This window comes from Chelonia mydas, chromosome 5 (assembly GCF_015237465.2).
Source record: "Chelonia mydas isolate rCheMyd1 chromosome 5, rCheMyd1.pri.v2, whole genome shotgun sequence".
Lineage (NCBI taxonomy): Eukaryota > Metazoa > Chordata > Testudines > Cheloniidae > Chelonia > Chelonia mydas.
This window is the reverse complement of record NC_051245.2, coordinates 27,095,797-27,113,882: the sequence shown is the minus strand read 5'-3', so window position 1 is coordinate 27,113,882 and position 18,086 is coordinate 27,095,797. Positions and strand designations below refer to the sequence as shown.

Genomic DNA, 18,086 nt, shown 5'->3' with positions numbered 1-18,086 from the left:
ATGCTGGGTGGTTCCCCTTGCCTGATTTTTCTTGGCAGGGACATGCAGCTGCATTCCCTGCAAGTCAAGACTAGGACCTGGGTAGAAGCCTCCAGGGTCAGGCTGCCTGTTTGGCTAGGACCCCCACATGTGCAGGCTGAGGAAGAGTTAGCAGTGGTGCTGATGATACACCATTTTCCTCCCAGTGTGAGTTCTTCCTTGTAGAGTACCTGCAAGTTAAGGGGGAGGAGAGAAATCCTTGCCTTATGCAGCTGGCTAACTCGTTTAGGAGTTACAAATAAAAAGACCTGAGGCATGGTCACTGTTGGTCTGGGTCAGCTGACTTGGGCTTGCAGGGCTCGGGCTTGGGGGCCGAAAAATCGCTATGTAGATGTCTGGGCTCAGACTGGAGCCTGAGCTCTGGGATCTTGCAAGAGTAGAGGGTTCCTGGAGCTCATGCTCCAGTCTGAGCCTGCACATCTACACTGATTTTTTTTTTTTTAAGCTGACCTGGGCCAGCCACAGCCATGCCGTGGGTTTTTTATCCTTGTGTAAACATAGCTTTTGTCTCCCAGCTGCTTTCATCTTACCAGCCACTGAGGGTACATCTATACAATTTTATAACCTGGAGCAGCGAGTCTAAGGGCTTGTCTACGCTTACAGCTCAGCAGCAGCACCGATGGGAGAACTTCTCCTGATAACATAGGTACTCCACCTCCCCGAGAGGCAGTAGCTATGTCAACGAGAGAAGCCTCCTGTCTATGCCGGGGGTTAGGTTGGTATATCTGTGTTGCTCAGGGGTGTGGACTTTCCACACTCCCGAGGGACATAGTTATACCAAAGTTTGTAGTGTAGACCAGGGCTGAGCCTGGGTCTGCAGACTCAGGATCACATTATCGTTTAACAGCTGTGTAAATAGTGCAGCTCAGGCTCTGAAGCCCTCCCCCATCCCCAGGCATCGGAGCCCAAGTTCCAGCTTGAGCCACAACATCTGCACAGCTGTTTTTAGTGTCATAGTGTTATCCTAAGTCTGTAGACCAGGGCTATCAGGCTTGCTGCTGTGGGTTTTAAAATGCAGTGTAGCTATATCCTGGGAGCCTGAATGCTGCTATTTTTATTTTTATTTATTTTTTAAAGCCTGGGTCCCACCCTCAGCTGGAATGGGTGACTTGCCCCCTCTAACTCAGCCGCCTTCAATTACTGACCTGTTCAGAAAATCTGCACTATTTTCACTTCAGAGCCATGCTATAAATCAGGTGCTAATTCATCTGAGGCCATGTGTACTGCTGCTGCAGCTCCAGCACCATAGCATATATACTTATAACCAATGGAAGGAGTTTTTCTGTCAATGTAGTTAATCCACCTCTCTGAGAGGTGGTAGCTAAATTGACTGAAGAATTCATCTGTTGAACTCACCCATCATGAGCTCTATAGTTAGGTCGACCTAGCCATTGTACAGGTCAACCTAACTATAGAGCTCATGATGTGAAATTTTTCACAGCTCTGAGCAACGTAGCTAGGTAGATCTAATTTTTAAGTTTAGAGCAGGTCTAATTGCTGGGCACCTTACCACAGGCCGTCACCAACCAAGCTTTGATTTCAAACTCAGTAAACTAGCCCAGAGTCCTACCAAACATGATGGCAAGTTCCAAGCACAGAAGTGTGATCCTTTTTGTCCCCCAAACTTAATAGCAATAAGACAGAAGATACATCAGCTGGCTCACTACCTGAAGGCTTGTACACACTAGCAGTTATGTCTGCATGACTTATGTCACTCAGGGGTGTGAAAAAGCCACCCTTCTTGTGGTGTAAGTTACACCAACCTAAGCACTGGTGCATACAGCGTTATGTCAGCCGGAGAGCTTCTCCCAACGACATAGCTACCGCGGCTCACAGAGATGGATTTGTTATGCAGATGGGAGAGCTCTCTCCCATCGGCATAGCGCGTCTACACTACCAGCAGCGCAGCTCCACTGATGCAGTTGTACAGCTGCATCAATTCTAGTGTAGACTAGCCCTTAGTATCACCAACCATGTGTCTTCATCTGGGAAAACTACTGCTTTTGTACACACTAAGTCTAGCATGTATTTTTCCCCCAATCTACTAAAAGGAAAACTAAGGCATAGAGAGGCTAAATCAACAAGGACGTCCCAGAAAGATGTTAGCACAGCTGGTTATAGCACTCCGAACTCCTAATCTCATGACCCACTAAACAATGCCTTAGTGTATACATAACTTACTTCTGATTGAAAATATCATTTTTTAAATATATTTTTGGTTCACTCTTTTATTTTGAAGGATGTATCTATATTTGCTACAAGAGATATTTAAATTATTTAAAATATTTGTTTTGATCTTTTTAAAAAAAACACTTATCATTGAGAGAGCTAAATATTTTTTTAAAAATCTTTTGAAATAACCTGAAATATCTGATTTCTTTTTCTTAATCATTATCCACTTCTATTTCCAAGGTGTAGTCTTATTTATAATACGTTTAATCAGTAACAACCTGTTTAGAACAAGTTTTAACATACAATTATTTGGCTAAAATGGCTCTCAAACATATGGTTAAACACATGGCAGTTAACTGTGCTTTGCCCCTGCAAGAGGCCTAGACTGGCACCCGGTTGTCTTTGAGTAACTAACTTTGAACCAGCGTTCATAAAGCAAGCAGGGCACCCAACCATGTCTGTCATCACTTTGGCTGGTCTTCTTTCCTCCCAGCTTTCTGTATGGTAAGACATTCTAGAGTGCATTGCTTCACGTGAAGCTGGTGTAGCTTTTCTGTGCATATCCTCCGGGCACTGTCCCTTGCTGAGACGCAAGAGCTGCTCAGCATTCCCAAAATGCAGAGATTTTCTTTTATTATGGTTTTACACTGCCTAATGCAATATGGTTCCAATCTGACTGGGGCTCTTGAGAGCTACTTCACAACAAATAATAAGTCACAGTAATGTACTTTATGATCAGGATTTTTACCCAACTCCTCCCAAAGTCCCCACATGGTGTAAGTCAAAAAAAACCCTCTTTGGATTTTGGCTTATGTTAACAAAGAACATAAAGTTTACATCCAGCCAGAGGATTGGTTGGTCCTATGTTCCCTACGTCAGGAATGCTCATCCTAGCTCCTCTCCTCTTATATCTGGATGCAGTAATGAGCCACCTTCCTCAGTGAGTTTACCTTAGTCCTCTTACCTCTTTCCTGGTAAAATTAACACTTGCCAGAGGTTTTGAGTGTTTTAAGGGGGAAAATTATCAGTTACACACTGATACAAACATGTTTACACAGCAACATGGATGCTGGGATGGTAGAAAAGCTGCAGTGTAGATGCAAGTTCGTGTTTACTTGTAACTAGTTAAGGTGAACATGCCTCTATCTGGTTACAAAATCAAAGTTAAAAGTTGGAGAGTGGACAGGACCTAAAGTAAACAGGCTTTGGCTATTTGTGCTACACTGCTTACTCAGAATGGTGCAAGTCAGGGCTAATGGGCCTGAGTCATCACTAATGTTACATTCCCGTTGCATTCAACTTGAAGGAACTAATAGGGTGAGGCATACTATGTTAAGTAGTCTGCGTACCCCCTGAAAGAGTTCAGGGTGACCAGTTTCTCCTCTGTTTCTGGCTAAGAACAAGTAACAGATGTTGACCTCAACCATAGTTTTGTATTTCAGCATAAAATGATTGTATTGACTTGCAGACTTCAGGGGGCTTCCTGGCCACTGCCAACTCCACCCTGTCAGAGCTCATTCTTGAACCCTGGTGGCCTCCAGGCAGAAGAAACCGCTAGAATGTGAGAAGGGGTCTGAGAATTCAAGAATCCTTTCTAATAGTTGATGATAGCATTTTGTGAGTTACATGGAACCCTGATTGGAAAGGGAGGTCACTATTAAATGCTCACCCCATTCAGATGACTATAAAAGTCAATAGGGATTAAATTCCAAACTAGATAGCTGATCTATATGTAGAGTAGCGCCTGCATTGAAATTGGAGATAATGGTTGAAACACCCAAATCAAGCCCATAGATTTTTAAGGCCAGAAGGGATCGTTGTGGTCATCTAGTCTTACCCTCCTGTATAACAAAAATCATAGGACTTCCATGAATTTTAATTCTTGCTTCGAATCCAATAGCTGCATTGTATGATCTGCAATGTGGTCAGCTTGTGGGAGTTCTTTTTTAACATTCAGGGTAAAACCACATTGAAATTTTGCATGTTTTACAAGAGATGCCAAAGTAAATTGCAGAAGAAGCCTAAAACCAAGGCACTTCCTACTATCCTCAAGGCTTATCCATTAGAATTATTAATAGGCTGCTGTAACCTATACCTTAGTTACATCAAGATTAGACTGTAACAAGGCACTCTGCTTGGAGCTATACCTAAATCTACCAGGAATGGAAACTGAGTTTGTGGGGAGAATGTGGCAGCTCTCTTACGATGTGATGTATTTCACTTGGCAACACATGACACCTGTGCTCTGTGATCTGCATTGGCTGCTTCTTAAGCTATATCTACACTTGCAGAGTTTTTGCACTGTCAGTTTCAACAATGATGATGAATCCGTGAAAGAAGAGCGCTGGTTTGTGTACTCACTTACTTCCACAGGCATCAGAGAGTGTTTACATTTGCAGCACTTTCATCGCTTATGACAGCAGCGCACTGAGGGCAGTTATTCCACAGTGCAGCTCTCTCCATTTTGATGACGGGTGTTGTGGGAAGGGGGGGCGGTGATTGCGGGGTATCCTGGGGTCCTGCACAGCCGCCTCCTGTCTCTAAACACTGATCAGCTCCAGTAGCTCAGCATTGTTCCAAGCAGAGGATCGTTTGCTTCGAGGAGCAGGCATTGTCACCTGGCCAGATAAGTGAGCACTTGCAAAGAAAACCGGAAGGGGAGTTTCAAAGTTCCCAGGGCTTTACAGGGTGGGGGATGGGTGTCTGTTTACCGAGCAGCAGAGCTGCTGGCCAGAGTGGTCACCTAGGCACTGTGGGATAACCTGCCGAGACTAAAAGCTCTGTAAACAGGAAGAACGTGTCTTCACTTGCACATCGCTGCAAAAGCATCACCAGTAAGAGCTGTACGCCTCTTGTGGAGGTGGTTTTTTGCTGTGAAACTTCTGAGTTTCACCGCAAAAAGTCATTGACAAGTATAGGTTTCAGAGTAGCAGCTGTGTTAGTCTGTATTCACAAAAAGAAAAGGAGTACTTGTGGCACCTTAGAGACGAACAAATTTATTTGAGCATAAGCTTTCGTGAGTTATAGCTCACTTCATCAGATGCATTCAGTGGAAAATACAGTGGGGAGATTTATATACATAGAGAACATGAAACAATGGGTGTTACCATACACACTGTAACCAGAGTGATCACTTAAGGTGAGCTATTACCAGCAGGAGAGCGGAGGGGGAGGGGGGACCTTTTATAGTGATATTCTTTTACGTAGAGACTGTCCAGTTAAAGTGAAACTATTTCCCCATGTTTCTTCCCGACCCCCACTGGCTGCTACTCTGAAACCTATCTATAGTTAGTGAACAGAACTGATTATTTCTGGTCACCGTGTCCTTTAAGGTTTTTGAGCCAGTAGCTCTCACCCTCACACATTTACTTTTAATTCATAGATTGGAAGAGGAAAACAAGCTTTCCTACTGTTTCGTTGGTTTCTCGGCTCTGAATGAACTAGTAATTGAACTGAAGTAGTTGAGTAAATCACAATGAAGAAAATATTCTCTGCTCACCTGCAGAAGAAGCTACTGGTGTCAAAATGTGGGTTAGCACCCCAACAAACTCTTGTTCCAGGCTTTAGCCAGTGACTTCCACCAGTGCTTTGACTTTATTTAAAACTTGTCAGCAAATATGTACTGCATAATATTTTTTTATTTAAATGATTTTAATAGATTAAAATGTAAGCCTTAACATAAGTTGTCAATTTCAAATTTAATTGAATTAAGTCTGATTTAAATTGAAAAATTGGGGTTTTTAAATTATTTTTTAAAAAAAGCCTAGATTTTTATCTACCCTAGCCACAGCTGTAGTCAACAGTGGCACTAGAACCCCATTCTTATAAAAGAGGACATTTTCTTTGAGGAACCATCATCTTATAATTCTTCTCACCCTATTTACGTTTTGTAATGGCCTGAATTTGTTGTACTTTGGCTTTGAAGTATGCTCATCTCTTTCCTCAAGATTATGGGGAAGAAAGGAGCACAATGAATCACTCACAATCAACAGCCATTAGAGTAGTTTGGCTTTGATTTTCACATCTGGACAACTTCCTTATGTTCTGGTTTTGGGGGGAGCAGAAGCTGCTAACTCTAATCTGTGATGTGCTTTTAATTATCTCAGTGGTGCTTAGGGCCCAAGATCAACATTTGTTTATTGGTTATAAATAAAATTAAAGTGTATTTGAAGATGCTTCTATTTACCAACTCTCTTGCCCAGCTAATTCTTAATTCCCATGACCTCGCAAACTAGCTGTCTTCTATCTGCAACATGAGACAACAAATAAGAACAAAGTGACTGTGGGAGCTCTCACTTCTTTTCCTGTGTGTAAAACAATTTAAGAAAATGGGCATAGACGTGACTGGAAACCCTTTCTCCCCTTTCTTTTTGCCTTCCTCACAGTCAATTCTCACCCCAATACATATAGTTAAAAGTGAAACAAGCAAACAAAAATCAGTAAAACAACCTAGGCTTTCTTCATCACAGACTCTTCTAAATTGCAGAAAACATATGACAGGTTTCAGAGTAACAGCCGTGTTAGTCTGTATTCGCAAAAAGAAAAGGAGTACTTGTGGCACCTTAGAGACTAATGTGTGGGGGGGGAGAAAATCAAGTTGGGCCATTTCCAGCACAAATCCAGGTTATCATACACATTGTAAGGAGAGTGATCACTTTAGATAAGCTATTACCAGCAAAAGAGTGGGGTGGGGGAGGTATTTTTTCATGCTTTGTGTGTATAAAAAGATCTTTTACACTTTCCACAGTATGCATCCGATGAAGTGAGCTGTAGCTCACGAAAGCTTATGCTCAAATAAATTGGTTAGTCTCTAAGGTGCCACAAGTACTCCTTTTCTTTTTGAGAAAACATATGCATGCACATTCATACCGTCTCTCCATGCACTGACTACACGCAAAGATACCCCAAAATTAATATTTGGGGAGAATGGAAAACAAAGGGAATTACAGCATTTCCCATAATAACTTGTCTACGTTATACATCTTGTATGGTCTTATTGTAGACCTATAACAGTATAAAATATATTAATCTACACATTTAAAGGGAAACATGAACCAAAATACATGGACAGCAAGACTGAATTAACATTAAAGGGACACTCTCAACTTAAAAATGCTGAAAAGTATGCTATTTTACTTAGCTTATATCTGCGTAACTAAACTGTGTTCACACTGTTTGCATTTGCAGCAGTACAAGACAGGTTACATTTCAATCCATGTGTCCATACAGCACTGTGCTGCATCAATTGCAGTGCCCTGCAGTGTGGGTAAGTATTGCATTTGCTGCTTCTTCGCTCATGACAGTTCTGGATAACTTTTATGGTAGATGGTGAGATCTTCAGGAAGCTGGCAGAATTGTGTCCCAGAGGTCACTTGGTGGACTGGCATCCACACCATTTCCAGCATGCTGTCTGGAGGAGGCACAGAGGAATGTTGTGTGCTTGTCCACTATTGTGCTTTGAAAAATAAATCCTACTATATAAGAGCACCTGCTGCAAGGCATCAGTGGCAACAGCACAGAGGTGGTAGGAGTTGTTAGAATTCCTTGTGGACTCACAGATGGCATCCACGTGGATGTTTTTCTGTGATATATGTATTTGTTGGAGAACCTCTCCTGTGCCACGCCAGCAAATGTGGAATGGTGGGACTGGATAGTTTTGCAGACTTCAGATGACTAGAAGTATCATCAGGCCTTTAGGATGAGGAAAGTGCTTTCCTGGAGTCCTGGGCTGAGCAACCCCAGAATACTCAGATGAAAGCGCCCCTCAGTGTGGAGAAGTTAGTGGCAACTACCCTTTGGAACTCTGCAGTTGCCACTGGGGGCAAGTTCATCACTGGGAAATCCACAGTTTGATTTATGAAGGTACGGTAAAATTTTTCAGTATGTGCTGCTGCATCATGTGATCATGGAAGGAAGCATGGAGGAGATGACTGTTGGAAATTAAAATTAGGGTTTCCTAGTTGTGCTGGGGCTATTGAAGTGACCTATGTGCTAAATTCGTGGTATTGTCCCATGCCAAAGCCTCAGTTTATCAGGTAAAAAGGGTGCTTCATTATAATTCTTCTGTTCTTGGTGGATCACAGTCACAGGTTTGCCAAGATTAATGTTGCTTGGTCAGGAAAAGTCCATGATGCCAAGATATTCAACTGTTTGCAAGATTGCAACAAGGAACTTTTTTTGCCCAATAGTACTTTAGACATTAATGGGGTGCATGGATCAACTCTGCTGGGTAATCCGGGCTACTCTCTGCTTTCCTTATTTATGAAACCATATACTAGAAGTCTTAATGGGAGTAAGAACTATTTAACTACAGATAGCTTTAGTTTTGTATATGGAGAGCCCATTTGATAGGTTGAAAGGCAAGTGAAGATGTCTCTCCTAGCTTGATGGTAGAAATATCTCCACTGTATTATCTCTGCATATTGTGTTTTGCCCAACACTTATGAGCTCGAAGGGGAAGTTATTACTTGTGGCTATCTGTGACTTTGAGCAGCATATAGGAGGAGGACCTATTGACAAGGTTGCTGATAGCAGGGGTGCCAGGCCCTGGAATGCTCTATGCATGCACTTTGAGAATCCGGGCATAGATTCAGCTTAACTATGACATTTACCTTGATATTGTACGGTAACGTGAAATATATTGGGAAATGATTGCGTAGGAAGGAGTACTGCAGAGGAGGATATGAGAGTTGTAGTGGATCACAAATGAAATATGAGTCAACAATGTAATACTGTTGCAAAAAAGCAGTACTCATTCTGGGATGTATTAACAGGAGTGTTGTAAGCAAGATGCAAAAAATGTAATTCTTCCACTCTATTCAGCACTGATAAGGCCTCAGCTGGAGTATTGTGTCCAGTTCTGGGCACTGCACTTAGAGAGAGATTTGGAGAAAGTCCAAGGAGAGCAACAAAAATGATGAAGCATCTTGAAAACATGGTGTAGGAGGAACGTGGTATGTGGTTTTTTGTTGTGTTTTTTTTTTTTTTAATGGGTTTGTTTAGTTTGGAGAAGAGAGGACTGAGAGGGATAAACCAGTCTTCAATACGTAAAAGGTGGTTATAAAGAGGAAGGTGATAAATTGCTCTCCGTAACCACTGAGGACAAGACAAGAAGTAATGGGCTTAAATTGCAGCAACAGAGATTTAAGTTAGACATTGGAAAAAACTCCCTAACTGCAAATACAGACTAACACGGCTGTTGCTCTGAAACCTAACTGTAAGGTTAGTTAGGTGCTGGAACAAATTACTTAGGGAGGTTTTGGAATTGCTGTCATTGGAGGTTTTTAAGAACAGGTTAAATAAACATCTGTCAGGGATGGTGTAGATCGGGGGTTCTCACCCTTTTTCTTTGAGGCCCTTTCTTTCTGTTATATCTGAACATGATATAAAAACTCATGGGCCCATCTGTGGCACAACAACTGTTTTTCTGCATATAAAAGCCAGGGCTGGTGTTAGGGGGTAGCAAGTAGGGCAGTTCCCCGTGGCCCCATGTCCCAGTGGGCCCCGCGAAGCTAAGCTTCTCAGCCTTGGACTTCATCCCTGCTTGACAGGGCTCAGGGTGGCGTGGGTTCAGCTTTCTGCCCTGAGCCCTAATGAGTCTAATTTCAGACCCCCTGAAATCTGCTTGCGGCCCCCTAGGGGGCCTCTGATGCCTGGTTGAGAACCACTGATATAATACATAGTCCTTCCCCGATGGAGGGGACTGGACTAGATGACCTGTCAAGGGCCATTTCAGTCCTACGTTTCAATGATTCTATAATATTGCTAATATTTCCATGATACAGTATGTATAACTTTGTGCTTTTGGCTAGATTTCAAATGTATTGATGAAACTGATTTTTTTTAACACTGATATGACTGTCTGCTTAATAAACCCTAGCTTTCATATTTTGAAAACAAATATAACTTTAATAATTAGAAAAAATATTAACAAGAAAAGGCAGAATCCAGCCATTCATTCACCCATCATTACCAAAGTAGACAGAAGTGCAAAGAATCTAATTCTTAACTGTGTATGCATAGACATGTTACACAGTTGTGCATAGCATTTTTAAAAAGTTGTTTGCCTCTGCCCTGTGGTGTAGATCAGTGGATGGAGGCCCTTGTTCTGAGGGGAAGTGGGTGAAAGGGCGTCCCCAGCACTTTGTGTTCTCTATTTGCTTCAGTGCAAGGTATTTGTCAGGAAATGACTATTCAGGAGGTGAGATGCAGTTTACTTTGGTATTTATACCCTCAAGCAACTTGGTGTTTCCTCATCAGTTCAGTTATCTGCTATTGCATCTTCCTGTCCTTTTCTCTTTGCTGCAGGAACTTTCAAGAATTTTACTCCCTTTGTCTCTCCTACTGGCTTTCTTGGCCTCTGGTATAGGTAAAAAACCATGTCTTCCTTTTTATTCCTCTTCTCCCCCTCCCACTGCCCGCCCCTTTCTTAGAGCTAGTCTACATTGGGCAACGCTAAAGCACTGCCGTGGCAGCACTTGAATGTGCCTTGTGTGGTTACGGCACCCCCACTGCAGCAGAGCAGGGGGTTGAGCAGTTGCAGTCGAGCAGTGAGCACCCCCCAGCACGTTGGAAAGTTAAAATCTGGGCTAAAACCCACTTCATCAGATGCATGGAGTGAAAAATACAGTAAGCAGTGTATATATATTACAGCACAAGAAAAGACCTGTACTGCTTACTGTGTTTTTCACTCCATGCATCTGATAAAGTGGGTTTTAGCTCACAAAAGCTTATGCCCAAATAAATTTGTTAGTATCTAAGGTTCCACAAGGACGACTCCAGGTTTTTTGTTTTGTTTTTTGTCTGTAGGGTTATGCACATACAAAAGTGTTTGCAGGATGGGGGGGGGGGGGTCTTGTCACAAAACTAATCCTTACTCATGACAGACTCATTGAAATTACTATTAGAAATGATTTATGGGAGTAAGGGTTTGCAGGATTAGGTCCAGGAAAGCAACGCTAGTAAACCTTAAATGGAGTAAGCCAGAAAGGACTATCCCAAGAGAACTAATTAACACAAGACTTCAAAGTATAAATGATACTTTATAAAGGGTTAGATATTTCTCCAAACAGGTCACCTGGACTTCAGTTTCTTCTGTTTTTCTCCAGTGAAATAGTAGCCTTTACTTCTCCTTGATGCTGTGGGTAACTGTTTTGAAGTTCCGTTGGAGTGGAAGGAAGAGGGGAAGAAAAGGTGCAGATTGGATCGGTTTTTTCTTCTCTTACCCTCTGTCCCAATTCCTGTCAAAGCAGGAGATTGTTATTCCTACTTCTCTGAAGGGGGAGACAAGTTTAGTAGGCAGAAATGGGACTGACGGTCACAATTCTTCCTGTGTCTGGTGATGCTTAAGTGTTGAGCCAAGGAAAAACCAGGCCTGTCTTGTCTGCAGCAGGATGAATCGGAGCCCGGGCAGTCCATTTCTTTGAGTGCACTTGAGGAGGTGGTGCTAGTATACAGTAGGTCCACCACAATCTAGGGCAGGGGTCTCAAACTCAATTTACCTTAGGGCCAGTGCCAGTCCTCAAATTCTCCCAGCGGGCCAATAATGTCACTGAAGATGGTGTTCAGAAAAGAAAACGTTTATATTGTGTATTTTATTTCGAATTTCTTAGAAATAATAAAACTGTCATACAACTTTATACAATTAATTCTTTGCCTGCCAGAGAGTTTTTAGTGTTTGCCAGACACCTGGCAGCGCTTCAGTTCTGTCTGTTTGTTGATGTTTGGCCTCAGTGACTGAGCAGTTGAAACCTTCAGGATTGCAGGAAGGTGTGCATCAGATAGTTTTGTGTTCGGTATTTTGACTTATTTATATTCATCGTGGAGGGTGAAGGGCTGATCTGTGGGGCTCGCCGGGAGGTGCTGGGAGGGAATGGGGGAGCGGGGGAGGTTGCCAGTGAGTGCTCAGCAGCCACCATTTCCCCTGCCATTGGTGCTCCAGCCCTGGATCACCCACAGAGTTGGTGCCTATGTACGCTACAGTTAGACACCGACAGCTGGCCTGTGCTAGCTGACTCAGGCTTGTGGGGTTTGGGCTACGAGTCTGTTTAATTGTAGTGTAGACATTTGTGCTTGGGCCTGAGCTATGGGACCCTCCCACCTTGTGGGGTCCTAGAGCCTGGGCACCAGTCTGAGCCCAAACGTCTACACCACAATTAAACAGCCCCTTAGCCTGCGCCCCATGAGCGTGAATCAGCTGGCCTGGACCAACACTGGTTTTTAATTGCAGTATAGACAAACCCTTAAATGTTAAGTACAAAGATAATCTTATTGCAGAGAGAGTGAAGTAATTGGTAGTGTTATAATGACTAATATGATTATGGGTTCCAATCTTTGGTTGGGCCCTGCAAGGTCCTGAGTGACATTATGGGAGTTGAGGGTGCTCAGTACCTCATAGGATTGGGCTCAAGCTGTATATTTCGTTAGAAGTCCTTTTTCCTTCTGTTAACACTCTTTGAATCTGTTTTGGTTTAATGTTCATTTTTGAATAGCTGAAAAGTGCAAGTCGGAGTCAGACTTAAAGCTTGTCTATATGTACCACAGATTTGGGTTTTTTCTGTTTTAATTTTATCTGAGTAAGAATGGAATTTGCAACTATTGAGGTTAGCTAGTCTGTCTAACATGGACGTATTTTACAATTTGATTTGATTTCCTAGCGCAGCGCATTTCATTAGGGTGTGCACCCAGGGAATTTTTTTTAAAGGCGAACATTTATTGAATACTCAATCATAAAGGACATTAGTTTGTTTGATGAATAAGAATAGTTAAGTTTTAGTTTCTTTAAGCTTAATTTTTTAAATTAAAAACTAAACTTTACTTAAAAAATGAGACACAAAATACCAAATGTTTGCTGTAGTGATAACCAGGCGTATACAAAGATACAGTCAATTTTCATGGTCTTTATCTTTAACCAGATAATGAGCTAACTCAAATTGACCAAAACAGATTAAGGGTTTCTTCATCTTCCTGTCCTAGAGAATGAGGTGTTATGGATTTAAATTCCTCAATCACATCATTGTAATTAACTGACTAAGCCAATTCTTGTTCAATGTACAAAATCATGAGTGAGTCGAGGTGCTGTTGGGACATTGTACTTCTTAGTTTGTTTTTTTTACATGTGCTAGTTTCAAAAAGGCTCTTTCACATGAACAGCTTGAACATACGATTGAATTAAAACTTAAAGCCATGGGCTTGTTATGCTATTTCAGTAGAGTACACGCGATAAAAATTACAAACACTGTAGACACTGTGCTGGGCTTGCCTGATGCGGCTGCTTATATAGGTCAAAGAATTTTCTAGAATAGTAGTCAGAGGGGAGGGGAGGACTAATGGTAACGCGGTGCCGCAGTAGTGGGGGCGCATGCTGCGAGCGAACGTGGGCTTTCTATATAGAGCGTATCGTGATTAAATTAAAAGGCCAAAATTGTATGAAGGGCCAGGTAGGGAAGGCTGTGCCTCCCCAAACAGCCTGCCCCTGCCCCCTATCCAATACCCACCCACTTCCTGCCCCCGTCAGAATCCCTGACCCATCCTGGTCCTTGTTCCCAGACCACCTGCCCAAAACCTCCCCCAACCATGACCCCGGGGACCGCCCCCACCAACTCCCCCTGCTCCCTGTCCCCTGACTGCCCTGACCCCTATCCACCCCCCACCCCGCCTCCTGACTCCCCAGAACTCCCACGATCCAATCCACTGTCCCCGGGACTCCCTGCCCCTTATCCAACCCCCCCAGCCCCAGCCTGCTTACCCCCACCTCCCCCCTCTCTTGGAGCCTCTGTGTGTAGCGTCCAGGAGCGGCCCACTGGAGCTCGCAGCCCCACCCCCTTACCACGTGGCTCCGAGCAGCAGGAGCTCAGGTCCCGCTGGAGCCACGCTGCTGCAGCGCTGTCCGGGGGGAGCCTCCCTGCCGAAAGCTCAGGCGGGCCGGGCAGGACAAGCTTGCCCACCCCTGCATTAGGGTGTGCCTGGGCACACCCGGCACACCCCATACGCACGCCTATGTTTGATTTTACAATTGTTCTGATGAACTGCAGAGCACCTTTTACTAATGTAGTTGTACTTGTTGGCCTGTGGTTCCAATCTATTTTTTTTTATTTGCTAACTACAAAAATACTTAAACTTAATAAGAAAATTGAACTTAGGTTTGTCTGGCTTTACGGTTCAATAAGAACGTGTATGTTTTATTTAACGTTATTAAATTACTTGATATCAATTGATATTTCATGTCAACATTTGAAAAATAGATACTTTTCAAAAATTGATATCTACTATGAAGGGCCTATATTTGTTGGATTTTTTTTCTTTTACGTATTTTTGAAAGGAGGCTTCTCTGGTAGATCGGATACAATGACTATTTCATATTAACTGAAGGGAAGTATGTATTTTTGTCAAGTTAGCTTTAAACATTTTTCCGATATGGTTGGACGAGCTAGAATTTTCATACTAGAGTTGGTGAAGGGGGAGGAGATTTATTGTAATAACTCATAATAATAAATTATAGCCTAGTTTAAATTAATATTTGACATTTCAGAAGATCACTACTTTCGTTTGTATAATTAACTTTAAAGGGACTGAACAATTAAGAGCATAGGACCTTTTCAGATGGTTCAATTCAACACACGGCTTCTGTGGCTTCAATTATGATCTTTTGTTGAATGTTCTCGAGTTTACTGCTTTGCTTCAAATACATAGTGCATTCTGAGTGCTTTGAAAATATCAGTTTACTATAATGCTGTAAAAACAAGATTATAAGAGATGCTGGATACAACATGTGGCCCATACTATCTTCCAAAACTGTATTGTAACTGATTTTATTCTGTATATCTGTGTGATCGCTTGCAGGATACCAGGTTGACTTTTTAAATTTAGCACAAAACTCTCTCATTTTAAAACTATTCTCTGGTATCCTCCCTCAGCACTAAGAGTTTCATTTTCAAAGCAGCATTCCTGAAGTTTAGCATTTGTTTCAGCCATTAGGGATGTCCTTTACCTGCTCAGGAATGGCCTTGATTCAGTTTCCCCCTTCTCTTCTCCAAAATGTAAAAGTATCTTGAGTGTTAACTATGTGGCAGCCTGAGATTGCCTGAACAACAGGTCTTCTGGCTTTTCTCTGTGCTTCTGTTCAAGGTAAATACTGTAGCTATAGTTGATATAATAAAGTTGTGTCACCATTTCCATTATAAAATCTGTTTTTGTTTTTTTTTGGGGGGGGGGGGGACTTTATAACTTAACTGTAAAACCCAATAATTTTCTGGATTTCCTATGAATTTGGCAAAAAAGGGTCCAATCTGAGAACACTTAAAGGAAAAGAAATGATTAGCTTAGGGTGCCTTGTATACACGTGTAACTTAGATTTAAAACAAAATAAAAAGGAAGAAAGTAATCTGGCATGAGATTGGATATTTTAAAAGACACAAAGATAACAATTATGGTCATTTTAAACGGGCTACTGCATATGTTGGTATATTTTTCATACAGATTTTAGTTATCCATGCCCAGTAAGTTGTACAACTTATTTTTAAATTTACAGAGTTTCATGTAGGAGTGATTTATCTCTTCTAAATGTATATTTATTTATACAGTAGACCCAAGATTTGGAAAACTTTACTTGGATACCTATTGACAGGAAGACTTAAGCCTGCTAGTCAGAGTTAGCTGTAAAAGATGACAGCAGGGGAGGCCTGCAAGGGAGGTGTTGAGATAGTACTGTTTCCACCACCCTCTGTTGCTGGGACATCTACAATCGTCCCTGGGCCTTACTTGGATGCTCATGTCAAGGCTGAATCCCCACTCTGTCACTTTGAGTACAGAAGGTGGGGGCTCACAAGGATTCTAAAAATTAAAACTTGCCACTCCAGGCTTGTATTAAACTCCCAAGGTTACAGCTTTTCTCTGACCTTGGCTTGGTAAACGCTGCCACCACCCAAATGCAAAAAACCCCCTTTGAACCCAGGAAGGAGCACTTGGGAATTCCTCCCTGTGGGATACCCTCAAGCCCTTTCACCCCTCCCTCTGGGGAAGAGTTGAGAAAGAGAACAAAGGAAATTAGCTGTTGCTACCACCTAATCCAACAACATGCACAAACCTCATGGGACACAAAAATCCAATCCCTATTCTTAAAGGTAAATTTTATTAAACAAAAAAGGAAAAAAAATCTGGAATTTAGGCTTTTTCTAGATTTTTTTAAGAGTAATTCCAAAAATTAAGCACCCAAACTAGCTTTCTTGGGGGTTCAGCTTAAAGTTTGTAAGCAAACAAGAGCATCAGCACAGAGGAGATCCACAAGCCAAAATAAGAAATAAAGCTTATTGTGTCTGTCTAAACATTCCCTATCCAAATAATTTCTTCTAGGTATGGAAGATACTTTTTCATACCTGGTTCAAACCTTATACAGCATTCCTACTTATAGCATTGCTGCTTTGTGTCCCTGCAGCCAGAGAACAATAGACAAAGAGAAAGTTTCTTTCCCAATTTTAAAAAGCTGGGCTCTGGGAGGAAGTTTTGGTGCGGGAAGGCATCTGGGGTGCAGGCTCAGGGATGGAGTTTGGGTGCTGGGTGCAGGCTCTGGGCTGGGGCAGCGGTGGGGGTTCAGGAGGAGGGGGTGGGATTGCAGGCTCTGGGAGGGAGTTTGGGGGTGGGAAGGGGTGTGTGGAAAGGATGAGGGGTGCAGGCTCTGGAAAAGAGTTTGGGGGTGGGAGGGGGTGAGGGTGAAGGCTCTGGGAGAGGGTTGTGGGGGGGTGGTGGTTCATCGCTTACCTGGGTCTTCAAGGCAGGGTGGGCTGCGGGGGCCTCTGCGTGCTGCTGTCCCCAGGCACCGACCCCACAGCTTCCCATTGGCCTCAGGGGTGCTCAGGGCAGGGGCAGCGTGTGGACGCACAGCCCCGCCCCATGGCCGCAGGGAGGGGCCAGCAGCCACTTGGAGCAAGCGTGCAGGAAGCCGCTCAGCTCCACTGTTCTGCTGCTGGTGGGCGGGGCCCCGGGCCATTTTAAATTGCACACCGGGGGGGGGGGGGCAGGGCAGGGGAGGGAGAGTGTCTGGGGGGCAGCAGGCAGGGCCAAGGGAGAGACCTGGCCCCAAAATTGCTGGAGCCCCGCAGACCACATTGGGGAGGTTCTCGGGCTGCAGATGGCCTGTGGGCCGGGACTTTGAGACCCCTATTTTATAGCTTTTCCCTACCTGAGCTCTGATTTTCTTAGTTCTCAAATTATGTCTCTACCCACCATGAAAATTTGCTCTCCAACTCATGGAAGACCACTGGTCTGCCCAGTAACTACCAGCCCTTGTTTCTGGATGGTTTCTTGAAGTCTCTGTCTCCTTGCATGAGTACACAGAGATACAAACAAACAGGCATGCATTAATATCTCAATGGCCTATAAGCAAATAAAATACTGCCGTGCAAAAGGTATGTGGGTTACATGAGCAGAAGTCTTGTATTGTTAGTGTTTTTGTTTTGTTTTTCTGGGGGTAATGGTTGGGTGTGGCAGGGAAATTATGTAACAAGGGGAGAAGGAGCAGAGTGTGCAACCAGAAAGGAGCAGCACTGGTGTCAAATCAGGACTATGGGAAGAAAGGACAACATTCTTCAGAGAGCAGCCTCTAGTGTTGATTTGAACATCTGGAGACTGGGAGGAAAGAAAAGCCTGTCATGCCCGCAGGTCCTAAAAAGATTCTGTAGGGAATATTTTCAAGAAAATACCTGTACCTCTAAGTAAAAAGGAACATATGCCAAATGTAAACAGTGCAACAAAGAGATGCAAGACTTGGCTGTCAGAATGAAACAACATTATGAAAAATGCTCTTCAGAAGGCAATGACTTTGAAGATGAAGTGCATCTCTGAACAGTCTGGGTCAACTGGTTAGTAAAATTATTTTTGCA

At 43.0% G+C, this 18,086-nt stretch overlaps 1 protein-coding gene across 5 annotated transcripts in view; it reads left to right on the top strand.

Moving 5' to 3' along the window:
* RICTOR (RPTOR independent companion of MTOR complex 2) overlaps positions 1-18,086 on the top strand; it is a 183,309-nt gene that overhangs the window by 10,617 nt on the left and 154,606 nt on the right. Inside the window, exon 1 of one of the 5 annotated variants that reach the window (XM_037902704.2) lies at positions 17,945-18,065. The exons of the other annotated variants lie outside the window; for them this stretch is intronic. The gene's annotated coding sequence lies outside the window, so the exon portion shown is untranslated. Of the gene's footprint in view, positions 1-17,944; positions 18,066-18,086 lie in introns of those variants that run through there. 5 annotated transcript variants of the gene reach the window in all.